General features: G+C 46.8%; 1 pseudogene; it reads right to left on the reverse strand.

Annotated features, from left to right (window-relative positions):
- Nucleotides 1–345: 345 nt before the first annotated feature.
- On the reverse strand, nucleotides 346–21771 carry LOC119251336 (class I histocompatibility antigen, Gogo-OKO alpha chain-like; annotated as a pseudogene).
- Between the last annotated feature and the right edge of the window lie 120 nt (nucleotides 21772–21891).

Below are 21891 nucleotides of genomic sequence, written 5' to 3' on the forward strand. Positions count from 1 at the left end.
GGAAGGAAGAGCTCAAGGGAATAGAGATGGATCATGGGTGCTATGGTGGCGAGAGAACTACAAGGACTAAACCTGAGAGAGAAATCAAATATTATACAAAAATTAACAATGATGTAAGAGAACAAATAAATAGATTTAATAAAATAATTTATATCAATCACTGATAACTAGAAAACAAAATTAAATAAAGCAGAGGATCCTGAAGTTACAAAGTGGGGGTGAGAGAAATCCTATAACATCCAGCCACACACAAGACAGAGCTCTCACAATATGACAAAAAATAATACTGAAGAAATTTGGGTGAGTGACATTAAGTGATAACATGCTCAATAGCCCACTGCATCCTCAGACTGTCCCACTCACAGCTCCCCACAACCTGGCCCCATCCTCTGGGGTGTCCCGTGGGGTGAGAGACATCCCAGAGTCCTGGGTGCTGTTGCTGCCTGAGGAGGCCCAGAAGAGACCTGGTCAGAGCCCAGAGATGAGACCCTCAGAGAAACTAATGAGGGTGACTCTCCCTAGAGTTCCCTCTACGCTGTCCTCAGGGGCTCAGGATCCAGCCCCTGATCCACACTTACCTGTACCCTGAGTGTAGCTGATTGTGTGTCCCCTATGGGAAGAAACATCATGTGAGACAAGGGAGGAGTCAGCCCATGGAACCCTAAAGGAATCCCCAAGTCTAGGACAGAGGGAAATTTCTAGAACTATGACTGAAGACCCAGGTCAGTACTGGGATACATGAAGAACGGATATGAAAGGGAATTGGAGTCTTTCCTCAGCAGGGTCCTTCCCCTGTGACATTTCCTGGGAAACAGATCCCCATCACCACAGTTATAAGGTGAACAATTGGTGATTCATTTTCATAAGTGCTTTACAAAGACTGAGTGTTCGCAATCAGCTCCAGACTGGGCAACACGTGTGTGGATCGTACTCCCTAGTAACCAGGAAGGGAAAGTTCTCCCTGACATGAAAGCCCCCAGTGGACAAGACCCTCCACTCCCTTCCCTACCCGAGCACCTCTTCCTCCACATCACCGCTGCAGCCACCGCAGCTCCAGTGAGCACAGCTCCAAGGACAACCAGGCAAGCAATGATGCCCACGGTGGATCAGTGGAGTCAGTGGAGTCGGTAGGGATGATGGGCTGAGGAGGGGCCACTGGAAGTGATGGGAGGGGGAGACCCTGAGCCCCAGGCCTCATCCTGACCCTCTGAAGGTCTCCAGAAGGGCTCCTGATGCCCTGAGAAGTTCTGTGCTCTCGTTCCCACCTTACCCCAAATCAGGACTCAGGGCTCCAGCAGCCCCTGGTGCTGCACATGACACATGTACATGTATCTCTGCTCCTCTCCAGAAGGCACCACTACAGCCGCCCACTTCTGGAAGGTTCCGTCCCCCCCAGGCCTGGTCTCCACCAGCTCTGTGTCCTGGGTCAGGTTCTCCCCATCTCGCTGCCAGGTCAGGGTGATGTCCGCAGGGTAGAAGCCCAGGGCCCAGCACCTCAGGGTGACCTCATGCTCAGAGGTGGGGTGGTGGGTCACCAGTGTCTTTGGGGGAATCTGAGGAGAAGGGACAAAAAGTTCACACTTTGGGTTTTCCTTCCTGGACACTGAAGCAGCCTCACTGACCATCCTCAGAATGGACATGACAATTGGTTTGGAGGCAGGAAGCACAAAACCCGAAACCAGCCTGGTCTGGGGAATCTGGGATAATCAGGTGAGAGCCCAGGGTAGGAGGATGCAGGACTCTAAGGAGAACACAGACTTTTGCTCCTGACCTGGGTGGAGGGTGAATGACACAGAAAGGCAGGAGTCAGATCCAGAAATGTTCTCAGACCAAAAACAAGACCTTGAAATTGAAACTCATGGTTCCCAGGATGGCTGCTGGGTCACAAGGATCCAGGGAGAGTGATTTCAGGATGGCCTCCCTCCCTCAGGAGAGACTGGATTCCTTAACCCTCCAGAAAAGTGGTGTCTTCTGGGCGAGTCTCTCTCTAGCACAGAACATGAAACCCAGGGGACTCTCCCTCTCTGCCCAGAAAGCAGCTGCTGTTCTGCCCATTATTCCATTTTCCCTGTGGGGCGCCAGGAAAGGGGAGGCCCGAGGCCTTGTGGCCCCTCTTACCTGTGCGCTGCAGCACCTCCTTCCCAAACTCCAGGAATCTGAGGAGCCACGGGAAGCACCTGCCCTGTATACTGTGCCTGATGCGCTCGGCCCTCCCCTGCGCCTCCCACTCGCGCTGGGTGATCTGAGCCCCCGAGTCCGCGGGGGTCCAGGAGCGCAGGTCCTCGCTCAGGGAGATGAAATCCGCGCCGTCATAAGCGAACTTTTCATACCCGCCGAGGAGACTCAGGTCTGGGCCCACTTCACAGCCACACATGCTCCGGAGGGTGTGAGACCCTGCGCCCCGCCCAGCGGTCAGCCCAGCGGTCACCCGCGGTCACCCCGCCTCTCAGCCTGAATAACCCTAAACTGAAATGAAAGGGCCGGCAGGACAGTCCCTTCCCGGGGGAGGGGCCTGGCAGATCCACCAGCCTCGAGGGGTCAGCGAACCCTGAGACTCGGGACACCCCGACCTTCTGGTGGGAATGGGGGGTGACCTGACCCTGGCCCCGCTCCGCGAAGCTCACCGTCCTCGCTCTGGTTGTAGCGGCTGCGCAGGTCCCTCAGGAGCGCTTCGAACCACAGCGCGTTGTTCCTTTGGAGATGAGTCTCCTCGTCCAGGTCCTCCTGCCCCACCTGCCCCGCCCAGGGCGCCCGCGGCTCCGCACTCTGACCCGGGGAGTCGCTGTCGAACCGCACGAACTGCGTGTCGTCCACGTAGCCCACGGCGATGTAGTGGGGGTCCCCGAGGACGGGCTGGGACATTGCGGTGTACAAACACCTTAGAGAGTGGGGGCTTGGGGGCAGGAGGGGAGACCCGGGCTGACCCTCCTCTCAGCGCGGGCCCAGGGCCCAGGGAGATGGGCCTGGAGGGGAGAAAGGGGGGGGGGGCTGTGAGATTGAAAAGGGGGGTGGGCCAAGAAGGGCCCAGACTCAGGGGACCAGAGCACTCAGGGGAGGCGGGAGGGACAGAAGGGGCCACAACACAACGGGCCTGAAGGGGTACAAGAGGCTGGGGGGAGATGAGCCTTTCCTGGGGTCCTGCACCCGCAGGGGGCTCCTTGCTCCTCCCTCCTGGAGCAACAGTGTCCAGCTGGACACGCACTCACCCGCCCGGGTCTCCATCAGGGCCAGGGGCCCCCAGAGCAGCAGCAGGAGGGGGAGGGGCATCACACTCCTTCCAGGGGCCTGGGGAGAAGGAGTCCAGGAGGGTCCTTGGAGACTTTGTAACTGGAGCAGGATGATGCTGATTGTCTTCCCTGGACACCCCAGGAAATGGGGAGAGAGAATGGGGGTGAGTGTGGGGTCATCAAGGCTGCACCACCCCACAGAGCCTGTGAGAGGGAGACATGATGCTGTGACAGGGTGACATCCACAGAAAGGGGAGGCTCCAAATTCCCTTCCCCGCCTTCAGGAGGAGTGGATTTGGGCTGGGAGAAGCAGCAGCTGGAGGAATGAAGAAAGTAATACTGCTTTCAGATAATTGTGAATATTGATACTAAATTAAAACTGTACAGGTGGTAGTTTCTCGAAGGTTATTTGCTAACTGAAACCTGAAATAATATCGTGGAATATTTCCTATTCTGTTACATTTCCATAGGCTTCTCTTGCATACTGGTTGGAACTTGTGCTAATGTATGATTTTTTTAAGGTGATACATTGTTTCACTAAGTTACATAGATTTTTAGTGTTAATTACACTGGAATCAAATGATTTAAAAAAGTTTTATTTTTTAATCACAAATCCCAAAAGAAAAATTTGCACTGTATATTGTCAAGTAGTGATGCACTCATTTTTTCATAATTCTGGTTTTCTCTGAGAGCTTATATTTTATTAGGCAAAATTACTGTCAGTTGCCAAATGTTGATTTTTGTACAAGAAACAGACATTCAGTCTCTCCAGTGGCACAGCAGGTTGAGCACAGCGCTATGAAGCTGTCCCCAGCCTCTGCAGCGCTAGTTGTTGGACCAGGGAGATTCCCACATGGCACTGCAGACCTCTCCTGTCCCACCACTTGCTCCCCTCAGCATTGCTTTCAGTCTGTCTGCCTGTTCTACTCCCCACTCTGTCTCTGGTGAAGCCTCTCACCCTCCTGTGCCTCTGGCCTGTACCCCAACTATTGTATATATGATTTTAAAAATCTTAAAAAAAAAAAAAAAGAAGCAGACAATCATTTTTAGGAAAGTGTCTGCTAATTAACTAAATTTAAATAACCTTAGTTTTTGTCATTCATCCCTCAGGTAAGATTGGTGTTGACCAAAAATAAAAAGAGTCTATTTCATCTCATACAAATATTTCCCTCAGGACACAGTGCTTGGGGATGCCGCAGAAGTGCTCTGTGTCTCCTTCCAGGTCAGCACACCACATATTTTAAAATGTGTATTTGAGGATGACGCAATAATGAAGATAACTTCTAATGCTTTTCCCAGGACATTTTCAGGTGAAACTGGCTTTAATATTTGTTTCTGCAGGTAAGTGCTGGTGAAGAATCACTACTTCTGCACTATAGTGGAGCTATAAGCTCCACTCTTACTAAATTTTACCTCAGCAAATGCCAAATAATGAAAAGACAAATGGTGTCTAAGTGATGTTTTGAAAATAGTTTTACCTCAGGGATCCCATGAAAGGTTCTGGGTGACTTCAAGGGCTCCACAGACCACACTTTGAGAAATGCTTTTCTCAGTGAACCAGGGAGCATCTCCCAAGTGTTCTCTGCCTTTGCCTCCTCTTCACTTCCCAGCATCCCTCTCCCTGGCTGGCTCCTGCCTCCCCAAGCTGCCTCCCCTGCAGATACAATGGGGAGCAGAGAGAGGACCCTGGAGACGTGGAGCTTGCACTGTCAGGAGAGATGGACACTGAGTAAAGGTGACAAAGACACGTGTAAACCCCACCTGAGCCCCGTGCTGGGAGGAAGGAGCAGGTTTGTTGTAAAAGCAGAGAAGCAGGAGCCTTACTCTATTATCAATAGTATCAAGAGATCAAAAAAAAATTAAAAACAAATTAAGCATAATTTGATTTTTTATCTTCTCACAGCTGTCACTCCCGCCCCTGACACAGGTGCTCTTGCCCCATAGACCACCCTGTCCCCTCTCCCTCAGCCCCCCTCCATATCCTGCCCCAGGACCCAATCATATTGAAAAGGCCTGTAGCCTAATCTGCCTCCTGGTCCTGGCCCCATCCTCACCCTCATCTGCTCTCCCCCTCATTTATTATGTGCTGAAGGACAGGCCTCCCCAAGGTGTTCAGAAAGGTGTCCCCAAGACAGGCCACTTTGGCCTTTGAATTACTTCCATCTGAGGTTCTTCTTAAGAAACGTTTACCATTTCTATTACTACCTGGTATGAAAATGGGTGGTCTTACCCAAAATGAGGGTTATTACCAGAAACAAGCTTTATACCCGAGAAACCTACCTATATGTCACGGCAAACATAATTGTAGAACATCCGGTCTTCATCATATGAGCCACCCTGTCCTTGCCATGTGACCCCCTCCTCTCTCCTTGGGTCCCAGACCCCATCTCACTCTTAGCTCAGGAGACACACCCTCATTTCCTGCACGGATTTCAGATGTAGATTCCCTATGCATATATCGGGAAAGTTGGTTATACTCTAGTACTAAAAAAAAAGGAAAAAGAAAAAAAAAGATGTTATAAAATTTCATGTGCTCAGAATAAGAGGTCTTGAAAATTAGAGATTTAATCACAGGAATGAATAAATGAGTAGATGAACTGGAATATTAAAATCTCACTCCCACTAATAATGTGAATGGAAAAGAAATGACAAGCAGAGAGAAGACCTATAAGAAACTGAGTCTATCGACCAGGAGATTCTAACAAGTTAATAACACAAGTGTCTAAAAGAATGGAGAGTGGGGCCTCCCCTGGTGGTGCAGCAGTTGAGCACTGGACTGCGAAGCTGTCCGCAGGCTCTGCAGCGCCGGCTCAGTCCCAGCCACTGGCTAGGGTCCCACATGGCATGACAGACCTCTCCTGCCGAGCCCGCTGCTCCCCTCAGCAGTGTACTTTGTCCATCTGCCTGTTCTGTTCCCCACTCTGGTGAATTCTGTCACCCTCCTTCTGCACTTCTGACTGTACCCAGTGCATGTATAAATAAATAAATAAATCTTAAAAAAAAAAAAAGAATGGAGAGTGAAAATGATGAAAAAAATTCAAGAAAATCCCTGAGCACTCACAGATAAAATATGCACGCTGAGTGTCCTACTGGGTTCCTCCTACACGGATGAGCAGCCCCACACCATGACCTGCTGCCAGGGACTTTCGGAAAGAGGCTGGAGAAGGACAGACCTTGGGGCCTCAAGAGACAACTCAGGCCTGGAGGCCAGAAGCCCCTGGAGCCAGGCCTGCCCAGTCCTCAGGGGAATCCAGCCCAGATTCATGTCAGGCCCAGGTGAGGGAGGCGCTCGGGGGACAGAAATTAATTTCAGCTGTTCGTGGTCTCAGGGTTTACTTTCCACATCCCTCCTCTAGTGGGCAAAAGAGACTGGTGGGTAAAGGGGAGACAAAGATGATGGACACAGAGAACAGGACATGGGAAAATCAACCAGAGGGAAGCAGGGACAGGAGAGAGGCCAAGGGTGAGGTGAGGGATCCAGGCTTCAGCCCTGCTCAGGTGAGCAGGCCCCAGGCCCCAGGGGGCAAGACTGAGGCTGGGAAACAGGGGTCTGCCCAGGATGAAGCAGGCAGAATAGCTGGTGTGTGTGAGATGTCCATGGAGATTCTGACTCTGGGGTGGTCTTGGGGGTGATTAGGAATGAGCACAACAGGAACTAAGCTAGTAAGGGAACAAGATAATTATAACTCCAGGGCCAGTAAAAAAAAATCATACCAAGAAAGAAAGCATCCTGGTCTACTCACTGCTCAGCTGTTACTGGCTCCCACGAGGTCATAATGATGCAAACTCTGGATCCTGGGGTGTATCTCAACAACCTGCCAGAGGGGCTGCCAGGGACAAATGCCTGTGCTGTGGATCTCAGGGATCACCTTGAGGCCTTCTTGCCACTTAGAGCCAGCTCTCGCGGCCTGGGCAAGAGGCCTGGGAGGTGTGGGCAGGGACTTCCCAAGATGCTTGCTGAAAACTTCAATGTGAAGAAGCAAAGAGCAGGGCAACGTCAGGGGCTCTAGAAAGGCTGCCAGGAAGGCAGTGACAAGCCTCCCTGGGGAGGAGTCTGCAGCTGTTCACCCAAGACCTAAAGCACAAAGGAGGAAGCAAGTCACCAGGCCCTTCAGAACATGCCCCCATGCTCTGTGGTGCCCAAGCCCTGACACAGGAGACAACTTTTCTGAAAGAATACATGATTCTGATCAAGGAGGACATTAAAAAATTCTAACAGGACATAACTCAATTGATGCAGGTGTCAGTAGAGATGGACCAGGCCAACTCCAGAAAGCAGCTGCTACAGAACCTCCTAGAAGCAGATGCATGAGCATGTTGGAAGCTGACACTGAGGAGACATTGAAAACTCAGACAGAGCAGAGATTTCTGCCAAGTCAACAGGCACGTCAAACAGATTAGTGGTGGGCTCCATTCTCCAGGCTACTCAGAAAAATGGGTGCACTCAAAGGCTTTGAAGGACAGGCAGGAGGCCTTGCCCTGCCTCCAGAGTGTGGCCGCATTCACCCCTCAGTCTGTGGTATTTTATGAACATTTTCAATCACACAGAATAATTGAAATAATGATCCCAGCATTAGCATTTGCCACATTTGCTTTATCCCTTTTCTTTATCCACGGATCCATCTCTCTATTCATCCATCTTATTTTTCTGATGCGTTTCAAAGTTAGTTGCACATGTCAGTACCCATCTTCCTGCTATTATTTTTAATTTTTTAAAGATTTATTTATTTATTTAGACAAGCACTGGGTACAGTCAGAAGCGTGGGGTGAGAGAATTCACCAGAGCCAGAGCGGGGAGCAGAGCAGGCAGAAGGACCGAAGTACACTGCTGAGGGGAGCAGCGGGCGGCAGGAGAGGTCTGCGTGCCATGTGGGACCCTCCTCTGGTGGTCAGGGAGCAGCTGGGGATCGAACGGGTGCTGCAGAGGCTGCGAGCAGCTTCACAACCCAGCGCTCAACCGCTGCGCCACCGGGGAGGTCCTTCCTTTTATTTTTTCAAAAGATTTGTTTTATTTATTTATGTATACAAGAGCTGGGGTGAAGGCCAGAGGTGTGTGGGTGAGAGGATTCAGCAGAAACAGTGTAGGGAACAGAGCAAGTGGATCTACCAAAATACACTGCTGAGGAGAGGAGCGGGTGAAACAGGAGAGGTCTGCTGTGCCATGTGGGTCAGCTCCCTGGCCTGGGTTGAAACTCTTACCGCAATGGCTGTCAATAGCTTCACAGTTCTGAGACTTAACCCCTTATGTCACTAGGGACTCCCCACATTTCATTTTCAACACTTGGGATAAGAATATTTTTTAGAGGGCCTCCCTGATGGCACAGCAGTTTGAGCACCGAGCTGTGAAGCTGTCCGCAGCCTCTGCAGCACAAGTTCAATTCCCGGCCAGCCAGGGAGAAACCCATATGGTGTGGTAGACCTCTCCTGCCTGCCCGCTGCTCCCCTCAGCAGTTTCTTATTTCCGTCTGCCTGTTTTGCTCCCCACTCTGTCTCTGGTGAATTCTTCACCCTCCCGGGCCTCTGACCTATACCCCAGTTCTTGTATAAATAAATAAAATCTTTAAAAAAAAAATATTTTTTTGAGATAAAACTCAATCTGGAGAAATGCACAAATCTTAAGTATACTACCAAAGGAGTATATTGTGCTTTTCTTCTCTTGGAAACAATGAACATTTAAATAATTCAATGATGTGTCTCACATAACAATACAATTTACCCGCCCTCCCTCCTTTTGAGTAACTACCACAGTCCAATCTGAAGCCTCCCTGGCCCCTCCATTCTCAGCGCATTCCTGTGACACACTCTCCTTGGGACAGAGCCCAGGCCTGATTCACCTTCATAGTTATTTATTTTATTATATTTATTCGGATAACTTTGATATTTCAACCATATTTCTTGGAGGGGTTATAGGAGCAAAACTCCAAAATATATCTTATTTTCCCATATAAATGTGATCTATCAATATATAATAGGTTATACATTTTTAAGCTTTCAATAAATAAGTTTATCTAACTCTCCCTTTTCCTTTCATCCATGAAACTATAGTCAATCATGAGCAGCAGCTTAGCTATTTTCATACCTTCACAGCCATATATTACCATTTATATCTATGGTAAATATTTCAATTATCACTTTTATTAGGCAAACTTGTATTTACAGGCAATGTCTGAAGCAAAATTTCATTAAAGCAATAGATGATCATTTCTTCTAGAAAAACAAATGTCTGAAGTTAGATGAAAGACAAGGAAAGAGGGCACACCTGGTATCACAGGGGTTAAGTCGCAGCACTATCAAGCTATTACCAGCCACAATGGCATGAATTTGATCCCCAACCAGGGAGCTGGTCCACAAGGCACAGCAGACCTCTCCTGTCCCGCCTGCACTCCAGCTCTTGTATGCATAAATAAATAAAAATAAATCTTAAAAAAATAATAAGAGTTGGGGACAACATGGCAACGGGGAAACACTGCAAATAAGTGCTCCCATAAAGAAGAAGTTAATAGGGAGGAAAAGCGGCAGGTCCCCGTGAGAACTGGGACAGGGAAGATAAAGGGGTGACTCTGCCAAACTGCCCAAAGAGGAAAGTTGCCATAAAAGAGGATGGAGCAGAGAGGAAAGCTCAGAACCCGGCTACCCTCCCCTCCCCCCCTCAACAACTCTGGTCCAACCTGCCCAACAGAAAGAAAAAAAAAACAACAACGAGAACAAACTACACATCAAGCGGGACTATGAGTGGAAAGGAAATATCGCAGTCACTGCACCCCGCGAACGGGAACTGTGGAGAACTGTGCAGGAATCGCCATGGAGGTGAGCGAACTGCTCCTTATGCCATTAGAGGAAAACAAGGACTCCCCGGAGACCTACAAATAGTTCAATACCAGCTGGTAAGCTTGTGCAGAAAAGTGGCGTGCTCAAAGAGCATACACGCATCGCGACTGCCCAGATTCCCGAGACCGCGACCTAGGTTTGTAGGGTAGGGAGCCGAGCGGGAGCCCTCATTGAGGTGAATGTCCCTCACTGAGTAATCAGAATCCAGGTGCCCAGACATGGGAGCGGGTGCAAAAGGCGCCATTTCTGCAGAACTGAGCTGGGCTACAGCCTGCGTCCTGGACCTGAGGGCTTCAGAACTGAGTCCCAGGGCACGAAATTCAGGATGTGGGATTCTCCCCGACAGCCAGGTACTGGGCAGACACAGCACCCCCACACCATTGAGGCGCTCCACACCACCCACAATCTGTTCCCCAGACCCACAGGGGTAAAAACAGTTCTGGAAGGATGCTAGGAAAGATCTCTGGTGCCACCTAACGACCAGAACAAAATCACCAACATCTTGATAGTTGGAAACCAGGGATCCCCAAAACACCCTCAACTCAGAGAGGGTGGGCCACGCAAACTGGGATAAGAAGGGAAATAAGGTGTGGAACAAGACACCATTCTGGAACTGAGAGCAAGGCACAGGATCTGGGGCATGGAACTCGCCATAGTAACAGGCACTGCACAGGGTGACAGCCAGCATTTTGGATCAGATAGCCTTGGAACTGAGACCTAGAGTGCAAAATTCAGGGTGTGGGATCCATACAGCTGCGGGCACAGCACCGGGTGAACACAGGGCAGACACAGCACCTAGCTTGAATAAGACCCCCTGTGTTGAGGTGCTCCCCTCCGCGCCTCCTCTTTTCTCAGAGAACCACTGGGAAAATGCACAGGTCAGCAAGTATGGGTCTCTGGCACCACCTCATGACCAGAACAAAATCACTGACTAGCTGATTTCCTGATGGAACTGAGTAAATACAGAGGGAGGGAACTGTAAGGAACAGTGCTCAGCAACACAGCATCAACACCCTGGTGGAGTTTTAGTCCACCAGTGCTGGTCTCAGTCTGGTAAACAGTTTCTGACACCCCTAAAGGAGCACTCCAAAGAAATGCCCGCCAACACCAGTGACACAATGTCCCAACGCATAGAACTGATTAGAAAGTGAACAAGAGGGAGAAGAAGAAATATAAATAACCAAGCAAGCCCACAGGAGGACACACCACAAAAAGAAATACAGTCACCAGAGCTCAACAATGTTATGGAAGAACTTCTCGGCCTATCAGATAGAGAATTAATGATCATCATGATTAGAAAACAGAAAGAAAATGAAAAGGAAAAAAATGATTTGAGACAAATAATCACTGAACTGAAGAATGAAATTGAGACCTTAAGAAAGAAAAGAAACACTGGAGATTAAAGGATTTCTAGAGGAGATAAAGAACTCTGGGAAAAGCAATGAAAACAGAATCGATGAAATGGAAGAATGGATCAGTACTATTGAAGATACAAAAATAAAAAGAGCCAAAAGAGAAAAGGAGAAGGCAAATGAAGCAGTATGAGGATACTCTTAGGCAATTATCAGACTCCATGAAGAGTCTGATAGAGAGGAAATGTAAGAGTTTTGGGCATTCCAGAAGATGAGGAGAGAGGCAAAGGAACTGAGAAATTATTTAAGGCAATCATTGAAGAAAACTTAGCAAGCATGAAAAAGGAGACAAATATATAGACATACAAGAAGTGAGAACTCCCAATTACCACAATAAAAATAAACTACAGCAAGATATCAAATAGTAAAGCTTGCAAGTGTCCAAGGCAAAGGAAAAATAATGAAACTGGCAAAGGGGAAGAAACAGATAACTTATAAGGGAAAATCAATCAGGTTAGTGTCAGACTTCTCCAAAGAAACATTAAGGGCAAGAAGAGAATGGAGTAACATATTCAGCAAACTTCAAGACAGCAAATGCCAACCAAGAATAGTTTACCCTGCAAAGCTCATCTACCTCTATGAAGAAAAAATATGGACCTTCTCAGACAAACAGAAACTCCAGAAATTCATTACAACTAAACTCCCATGCCAAAAAATTCTACAAGAAGTACTAAAGCCAAAACCAACAGAGGAAAGAACAAGAAGAACAGAATAAAGCAAGGAATAAAACCACAAAAAAAAATCAAAAAAAAAAATGGCAAATACAGATGCCAACATATCAATATTAACTCTAAATGTAAATGGATTAAACTCATCAATAAAAAGACAGAGAGTAGTGGGCTGGATTAAAAAACGAAACCCAACCTTCTGCTGTCTCCAGGAAACACATTTAACCACAAAAGATAAACATAAACTGAAAGTAAAAGGTTGGAAAACAATCCTACAAGCAAATGGACCAAAAAAAGAAGGCAGTAACAGCCATACTTATATCAGATGAAATAGACTTCAAATTAAAAAAGGTAAAAAGAGACATACACAGACACTACATTATGATCAAGGGGACGATACATCAGGAAGATATAATACTCATCAACATATACTCACCAAATGAAGGGGCACAAAAATATATTAAACAATTATTATCAGCTCTGAAAACAGACATTAAAGAAAATACATATATAGTGGGAGACTTCAACACCCCACTCTCATCAATGGACAGATCAATGGGACAAAAATAAACAAAGACACTAGAGCCAAATAAAGACATAGAACTCATGGACTTAACAGACATCTATAGGACAATGCACCAAAAAAATCCGAGTACACATTTTTCCCAAGAGCACATGGATCATTCTCCAGAATCGATCACATACTGGGCCACAAGACAAATAACAGCAGATACATGAAAATCAAAATCATTCCAACTATCTTCTCTAAGCATAAAAGGATCAAGCCAGAAATAAATCATGAATAGAAAACAAGGAATCCTCCCACTTCAAGGAGATTGTAATCTACACTACTGGAAGACCGCTGGGCTAATGAGGAGATCAAAGAAGAAATTGAAAATGCTTTGAGTTGAACAACAAGGAGAACACCACTTTCCAGAATGTATGGGATGCAGCAAAAGCAGTAATAAGAGGAAAATATATAGCAATACAAGCTTACATCAAGAAACAAGAAAGAACTCAAAGAAACAACCTAATGTCACATCTCAAAGAGCTAGAAAAAGAACAAAAAAAAACCCTAAACCAGTAGAAGGAAGGAAATAATAAAAATTAAAACAGAAATAAATGAAATGGAAATTTAAAAAAAAAAATTCAAAAGATCAATAAAACAAAAAGTTGGTTCTTTGAAAAAATAAACAAAATAGACAAACCTCTAGCCAGGCTCACAAGAAAAAACAGGAGAAAATACATATAAATAAGATTATAAATGAAAGGGGAGAAATCACAGCAGACTCAGTAGAAATCAAAAGTATAACCAGAGATTACTATGCACACTTGTAAGCAAACAAATTCAACAACCTAGAAGAAATGGACAAATGCCTGGAATGATACAATCATCCAAAGATGGACAAAGAGAAATACAACAACTAAACACACCAATTACAAGCAGCGAAGTTGAGGCAGTAATCAAAGCACTCCCCCAAAACAAAAGTCCAGGACCAGATGGCTTCACAAATGAACTCTACCAAACGTTCAGCAGTGAATTAGTGCCTATCCTACACAAACTCTTTCAAAAAATTGAAAAAGAAGGAATACTACCAATATGTTCTATGAAGCCAATATTACACTAATACCAAAACCAAACAAAGACAGCACAAAAAAGAAAATTACTGGTCAATCTCCATAATGAACACTGATGCAAAAATCAACAAAATCCTTGCCAACAGAATCCAACAATGCATCAAAGGGATAGTAAACCACGATCAAGTGGGACTCATCCCAGGAGCACAAGGATGGTACAACATATGAAAATCGATCAGTGTAATCCAACACATCAACAAAAAGAAAAATAAAAACCATATGATCAAATCAATAGATGCTGAGAAAGCTTTCGAAAAAGTCCAACATCCATTTATGATGAAGGCCCTTGAAATTCTCGGGATAGAAGGAACATGCCTTAAAGTGAAAAAAGCCATTTACAACAAACCCACTGCCAACATTATTCTCAATGGTGAAAGGCTGAAGGCCTTTCCTTTGAGATCAGGAACAAGACAAGGATGTCCTCTCTCACCACTGCTCTTCAACATAATGCTGGAGGTCCTAGCCAGGGCAATAAGACAAGAGAAAGACATACGAGGAATCCAAACAGGGAAAGAAGAAGTAAAACTATCACTATTTGCAGGCAATATGAGAATATACATAGAGAACCCTAAAAATTCCACAGAAAAAACTACTCAAAATAATCAACCAGTTCAGTAAAGTAACAGTATACAAAATCAACACACAGTAGCCTTCCTATACACAATCAATCAGAAGAAGAAGAAATCAAGAAAACCATCTCTTTTATAATTGAAACAAAAAAAAATTAAATACTTGGGAATAAACCTAACAAAAGAGGTGAAAGACCTATACAAAGAAAATTATAAAACACTGTTAAAAGAAATTGAAGAAGACACAAAGAAATGGAAAGACATCCCATGCTCATGGATTGGAAGAATCAACATTATTAAAATGGCCGTCCTCCCAAAAGCAATATACAGATTCAATGCTATTCCAATCAAAATCCCAAAACATTCTTCAAAGAAATAGAACAAATACTGTGGAAATTCATATGGAAACACACACACAAAAAAAACCAAAACACCACGAATAGCCAAAGCCCTGCTGATGAAAACAAAGGAGAAAGGAGGTATCACACTTCCAAACTTCAAGCTATACTACAAAGCCATAATAATTAAAACAGTTTTATATTGGAACAAAAACAGATACACAGACTAATGGAACCGAATAGAGAGCCCAGAAATAAATCACACTTATATGAACAACTAATCTTTGACAAAGGAGCAAAAAATATGCAATGGAACATGGACAGTTTGTTCAATGAATGGTGCTGGGAAAACTGGACCTCCACATGCAAAAAAATGAAACTAGACCAGTACCTCTCAGAGTGCACAAAATCAACTGAAAATGGATAAAGAACTGGACATAAGATCTGAAACCATAAATATATCGAAGAAAATATAGGTAAACAATATAAGACATACATCTCAGAAACATCTTTTTTTTTTAATTTAAATTTTATTTTTATATTCCCCATACAATTGCAACCCTCTTATTTTGACCCTAATCCCTCCTTTCCCCGCCCCCTACCCCACCATACAGTGTCTCTGGTTCATAGTTGTTGTTGATTTTGATTTTTACTTTCTTATAGTTATTCTTTTTCCTGGTCTCTTATTTAAGATTTCTAGATTCCTGCTATGAGTGAGACCATCCCTATTTTTCTTTTTCTTTCTGGCTTATTTTGCTGAGCATGATCCCTTCCAGTTCCATCCATGTTGCTTCAAATTGCATGTGTTTATCTTTTTTGAATGTTGGGTAATATTCCATGATGTGTATGTACCACATCTTCTTGATCCAGTCATTTATTTTTGGGCATTTGGATTGTTTCCAAAGCTTAGCTATTGTAAACAGTGCTGCTATAACATAGGGGTGCAGGTGCTCTTTGGAATTGATGTTTCTGTGTCCTTTGGGTAAATACCTAGTAGTGGAATTGCTGGATCATATGGAAGCTTTATGTTTAGTAGGTCCAGAAATCTCCACACAGCTCTCCATAGTGGTTGGACCAGTTTGCACTCCCACCAACAGTGCAGGAGAGTTCCTTTTCTCCACACCCTCGCCAACATTTGTTGTTGCTCGTTTTTTAATATGTGCCATTCTCACTGGTGTGAGATGGTATCTCATTGTAGTTTTGATTTGTATTTCCCTGATTACAAGTGATGTTGAACATTTTTCATTTGCCTGTTGGCCATTTGCATTTCCTCTTCAGAGAAGTTTCTTTTTAGCTCTTCTGCCCAATTTTTGACAGGATTATTTTCTTTGTTGTTGAGTCTCATCAGCTCTTTGCAGATTTTTGTCATCAGTCCTTTATCATTAGTGTTGTGTGCAAAATGTTCTCCCAGTCAGTGGAGTTTTCTCTTTGTTTTGGTTATTATCTCTTTCCCTGAGCAGAAGCTCTTTAATTTGATGTAGTCCCACCTGTTTATCTTTGCCTTCACTATCGCTGCTTTGGGTGATGTGTCTATAAAGTTTTTTTCTGCATTCTTTTCGCCTATATTTCCTTCTTGTATTTTATGGTATCCCCGGATTCAGCCTTAATGCACAGTCTTTAGCCCATTTGAATCCTATGTACCATGCCCACAGGTACTCCAGGTCGCACCATTAGGCATGCATTCAGGACCCAGGGATCCATCATCATTTGATTCCAAGGGCTGAAAAGTCTGATCTTTGTCCTTACCCTGCACCATGATGATTTTCATCTCCTGGGATGTTCACATAACCCCACCTACCCCAGGGCCCATAACCATAACATCCACCTGCCAGTGTCCTCCAACCATCTGGCAGGGTTATTATCCAAGTCCATCGTTTTTTTTTTCCTTGCTTCAGCACAGGGCGAGCTCTGAATGACTAATCCTGGTTCTCTTTCTCCCTGACAAGGCTGCTGCCTCAGGGATCGTGGGCCGGTCTTGTGGGTGGGCCGTCTCCTCCTCCACTCGAGGTCTTGTCCTGAAGCTCCTGGACCTCACCCACCTCCTGTGCTCCTGTAGTGTCTTTAGCTCTTCCTGCAGCTCCTGGACTTTGGTCACCACCTGTGCTGCACCGGTGCCTCCAGCGCTGTCACAGGCCTACGGTCTGCACCCCTCAGTCCCTCCAAGGTCTTCAGAGGGCCGCATACCTGTCTGCATCCAATCATCCTGCCGACTACACCATTGTAGCGCCAGCAAGTTACAGAGCAGGTTTTCTAGGATCCAGGCGGACAGGAAGAAAAGGGGGAGTCCTGGAGCCCTCGGTGGCTTTTGCAAGCTTTTAATGATCTTTCTACACCATTTGTAGTGAGGCAACCAGGTGCAAAGGCAGGCGGGAGGCCGGGGGCCAGGAGGCTGGCAGAGAGGCCTGGGGCCGGGAGGCTGGCAGGCATCCCCAGTCTTTGCTCTCTGTGGGCTCTCTGGTGTTCCCTTGTGGTCTTCTCACCAGTCTCTACTGCATGCGCTGCAGGGGATCCTCTGCAGCCCCGTCCTCTGCCGTTGCCCTTACATGCTCCGTCTCTGGCTCAGGTGCGCCTCCTGCTCACACACGCCCACACCACGCTTCAAGTGCCACCATCAGGCACACGTGTAAACCACAGTTGTGGATCATGGATGCTAATGGCGGGGGGGTGGAAAAACCTGAGCACTCCCATTTATCCGACAAAACCAACATCATGCCAAAGAAAAAGATGTGAATTCTCATACCATAGGGGTCTCTGTGAGTCAAAATCTGATAGAGGGAAAGTGCAAAAAACCCTCCCACCTGAAATGGAAATGGCGCTTGCACTTGAGGGCCAGGTCAGGGCCTCGCAACTGCAGGAAGAGACGGTGCCGTAAGGCGTGTTCATCTGCTCTTTGCTCAAACCATATTTGCTCTCAGCCTGAAGACAGATGTGCCACCTAATAATGCTGCTGAGTTATGTTGGGACAGCTCACTGGCTCCTTCCTGGCACATCCAAGGGGCACGGCAGCCCCCTGACCTGACAGGAACCTGCCCACAGTCTGTGGTGCTGAGACGGCGCAGGCAGGGGAGCAGGGCTGGGCCTGGAGCACACAATGACCCTGACAAAGCTCAGACTCAGGCCTCTTGATGCACCTGCTGATGGACTGGCCATTGGACTCTGGACACTGGAGTTTGAAGGACACATTGTAAAGTGAACCCCTTTATAAAGAAGGTTAAATAGGACCTCTGGTGGCACAAGGGGTTAAGCCTCAGCACTACGAAGCAATCCACAGCCACTGCAGCCACTGCAGCATGAGTTCTATGCCGGCCAGGGAGCTACCCACATGGTGCAGCAGACCTCTCCCATCTTGCCTGCTGCCCCTCTCAGCAGAGGGGAATACGCTGAATACAGAGTATATCACTGTATGCAAATACACTGCGAAATACACTGAAAATATACAAGGAAACACACTGAAATACAGTGTATATCAGTAGGTCTGCCTGTTCTGCTCCCCACTCTGTCTCTGGTGAATTCTCTCACCCCCCACATCTCTGGCCTGCACCCCAGCTCTTGTATGCATAAATAAATAAATCTTTAAAAAAAGATTATTTTTCACAGCAAAAAAAAAAAAAAACAGACAATTATAAATCAGAGACATGCTCAGGGGAGGAGGAGAGAGAGGGATGAGAAGGAGGGAGGGAGGAGCACAGGGGACTGAGGTGATGGTGCACAGGTGCATTGGTGGAGGAAATTGTATGGGGACTACATAGGGTGGGCGAGGGGAAGCAAATGTTGTTTAAAAATGACTAATGTTCCTGTTCTGTTTCCCACTCTGTCTCTGGTGAATCCTCTCACCCCCTGCACCTCTGGCTTATATCCCAGTTCTTGTATGCATAAGTAAATAAATCTTAAAAAAAATAAAAAAATAAAATGAATAATGTTGTAAAAATTAAAATAAAAAAAGAAAAATATTTCGTGGTTTTACTTATAAGAGGAATGTAGGGGAACCAAATGAGGGATCAGGAAAAAATTACAATAAATTAAAAAACAAAAAATTAATAGGCAACTATTAATCAAAGATACTCTGCAGGGGAGGGGGGAAGGGATCAAAACAGGGGAGGGAAGAAAACAAAGGACTAGGGTGGTAGTACATGGGTGAACTGGAATTTATGGAGACTACACCTAAGAGGAGAAATCATGCATTGTACAAAAAGGAGGAATGATGTAAATATATGTCACAATATAAATACATATAATAATAAAAAAAAATTTTAAAAGAAAAAAAGCAGTCTTTGGCTTCAACCCCAGTTACAGCCTGACTAGGACAGTCCAACCCAGGTTAATCCCCTGTTACTGTCTATAAAATTCTGCAACGACAAAAATCGTTGGTAATGACTTCATCCAGGGCCTTGCCGGTTTGTTCTCATCTTCCAGCCCAAGGCCACTCCCGAAACCACGTTCTACCAGACCGTCAGTGTGGCCAGGAAGCATCCTGGCTTGACCCCCCTGTCTGTGTTTACTGGGGCCGGAGGTGCTGGAGCAGTGCTGCGTGCCATGTGTCTGCCTTTGGTCAATCCAGACCTCAGGTGGGACAGAAAAAAATAACCTAGACCCTGGAACAAATGAGGTTCCAGTGATCCACACAAGTTCTACCCAAGAGCATAGATGACAGCACCCTGAAGAAAGAAGGCCCAGACTTCTAAATGAATATTTCACTGTAAAGCTACTTAAGAGAAAGGTTTTCTACGTAAGAGGAAGATTGTCCAGAAGCCATCTGCACAATTTTCCACTTAACCAGGAGATACTTCCCTTGCAGTGAACAAAATCATGCTGGTATTTTCTATTGCTTAATAAATACCTGAATCTGGGCCTCTCCGGTGGCGCAGCGGTTGAGCGCTGGGTTGCGAAGCTGCCCGCAGCCTCTGCAGTGTCGGTTCGATCCCCCGGCTGCCGGGCGAGGGTCCCACATGGCGCGCAGACCTCTCCTGCCGCCCGCTGCTCCCCTCAGCAGTGTACTTCGGTCCTTCTGCCTGCTCTACTCTCTGCTCTGGCTCTGGTGAATTCTCACACCCTCCCGTGCTTCTGACTGTACCCAGTGCTTGTATAAACAAAAGAAACAAACAAACAAACAAATAAATAAAAAACATGACTCTCTATAAAAAAAAAAATTAAAAAAAAAAAAACTTCAAAAAGTGAAATGAGGGCCTCCCTGGTGGCGCAAGGCTTAAGTCTCAGCACTGTGAAGCTATGGGCCGCCATGGCAGCACGAGTTTAATCCCCAGCCAGGGAGCTACCCACATGGCACAGCAGACCTCTCCTGTCTCCCCTGCTTCTCCCCTCAGCAGTGGATCTTCCTGTTCTGCTCCCCAATCTGTCTCTGGTAGGTCCTCTCACCCACCAAGCCCGGCACCTCTGGCCTATACTCCAGTTCTTCTACAAAATAAATAAAATTTTAAAAAATGTTAGGGCCTCCCAGTGGCACAGTGGGTTGAGCGCAGCACTCTGAAGCTGTCTGCAGCCTCTGAAGTGCAGGTTCGATTCCCGGCCTGCCAGAGAGATTCCCACATGGCACTGCAGATATCTCCTGTCTCACCCACTGCTCCCCTCAGCAGTGCTTTTAGTCTGTCGGCCTGTTCTGCTCCCTGCTGTGTCTCTGGTGAATCCTCTAACCCTCCCGCAACTCTGGCCTATACCATAGCTATTGTATAAATAAAATAAATCTTGAAAAAGAAAAGAAACGTTTTAAAAAAATGTTACAGGGTCTTATTTTTCCTCTGCAAAGTAGGAACCTATCAGGTAGTGGGAGAACACAAGGTCTTGGCCTCACCTAAACAAGCTTCAAACAGCCCCCTCCCCAGTTACAGAAGCACTGACTGACCTCCAGGAAGGTCACCCTCTGAGTTCCTGGATCCCCCTCCCCACACATCCCCCATGGCAGGAGCCATTGTCCCATTCTGTAGCACGTGTCCCAGGCAGCCAGCTGGTTAGCAGCTGCCCTGCCCAGCAACCCTGCCTTCTGAGGCCCGCTTTTCTGATGACTCCCTTTCCCCTGACCATCAAAGCTGGAGCCCCCCACCCCCTCTGCACCACCCCTGTCCGCAGCGGTGTGACTATGTGCTCCAGCCCCTGCAGGACACGCTGCAGAAGCCTGCCCTGTGCACAGGCTCACACATGCGGGTGCAGACGGGGCTTTGGGTCTAGTGCCAGAGCTGAAGGGAGTGCTCACTGCTTCAACAGAGCTTGTGCCAGACGCAACAGCACCAGGATATGGTGCCAGAGGATCAGACGTGGTGCACAGCTCTCAGAGGAGGCCGCATACAGGTCAGCAGTGATGGTCAGCAGAGATGCCAGTGTCACAGCCCGTGGAGATGCCATTTGTACCAACAGCAAGCAGCCTTCGAGAGGCTGGGCATAAGCCACCAGCAAACAGCACCTTTGAAAACACCAGGGACAGCCTGATGATGCTCTCTGCAGGCAGTGTTAGAGGCAGGGCCAGAGGGACTTGTAGTGATCAGGTCTCCAGAAAGGTCTCAAAGGTATGTTGAGGTCTCGAAGTCTGTAGAGGTCTTTACAAAGATCTTTCTAGGAGTACTTACAAATCTGACCTGCAGCCATCTGTCACGTGGCTCAAGCTGGCTGCTGCTCTGGCTTATAAACTCTTCAAGCTTGATTGGTCCCTTTATAATTTCAGCTGCTTGGTTGGTGTCAGTTGAGCTCCACTCAGATTGGTCCATTTAGAGCCCTGAATGGTCTCATAAACCTTTAATGGTATCTGTGAGAGCTTGAATCTGATTGGTCCATTTAAAATTCTGGCACTGTATCCATAAATGAAACACCTCCAGTGTGTCAAGATGCCTGAGGTCAGGTAGTCTCACCTTGGAGTGCAGGCCGCTGTCACTCAGAGCACATTAGGTGGGTCCACAGGCTGCACACAGTAAGGTCCCCTCTCCCCACAGCATCATGGATCACAGTGGGAATGGGCTTCAGCAGGACCAGATACTCACCTGGGCACTCAGGCACCCCTCTATCACAGCCTCCCAGGCCGGTCTCCCATCTGCCACAGCACAGCCCAGGTCAATGCTGCCAGAACTCAGGATGCCCACAGGCTGCATGCTGAGCTTGGGGCCTGGCACAACATGGGCCTCTCTCCCCGTGGCTTGTGTCAAACCTTGCTGCTGAAGTGATCACCGCAAAGCCCGTCACACCCCACTGATCGCACCTAGTTGCAAGGA

This window comes from Talpa occidentalis, unplaced genomic scaffold (assembly GCF_014898055.3).
Source record: "Talpa occidentalis isolate TD23 unplaced genomic scaffold, MPIMG_talOcc4v2.1 talOcc4.2, whole genome shotgun sequence".
NCBI classification, from domain to species: domain Eukaryota; kingdom Metazoa; phylum Chordata; class Mammalia; order Eulipotyphla; family Talpidae; genus Talpa; species Talpa occidentalis.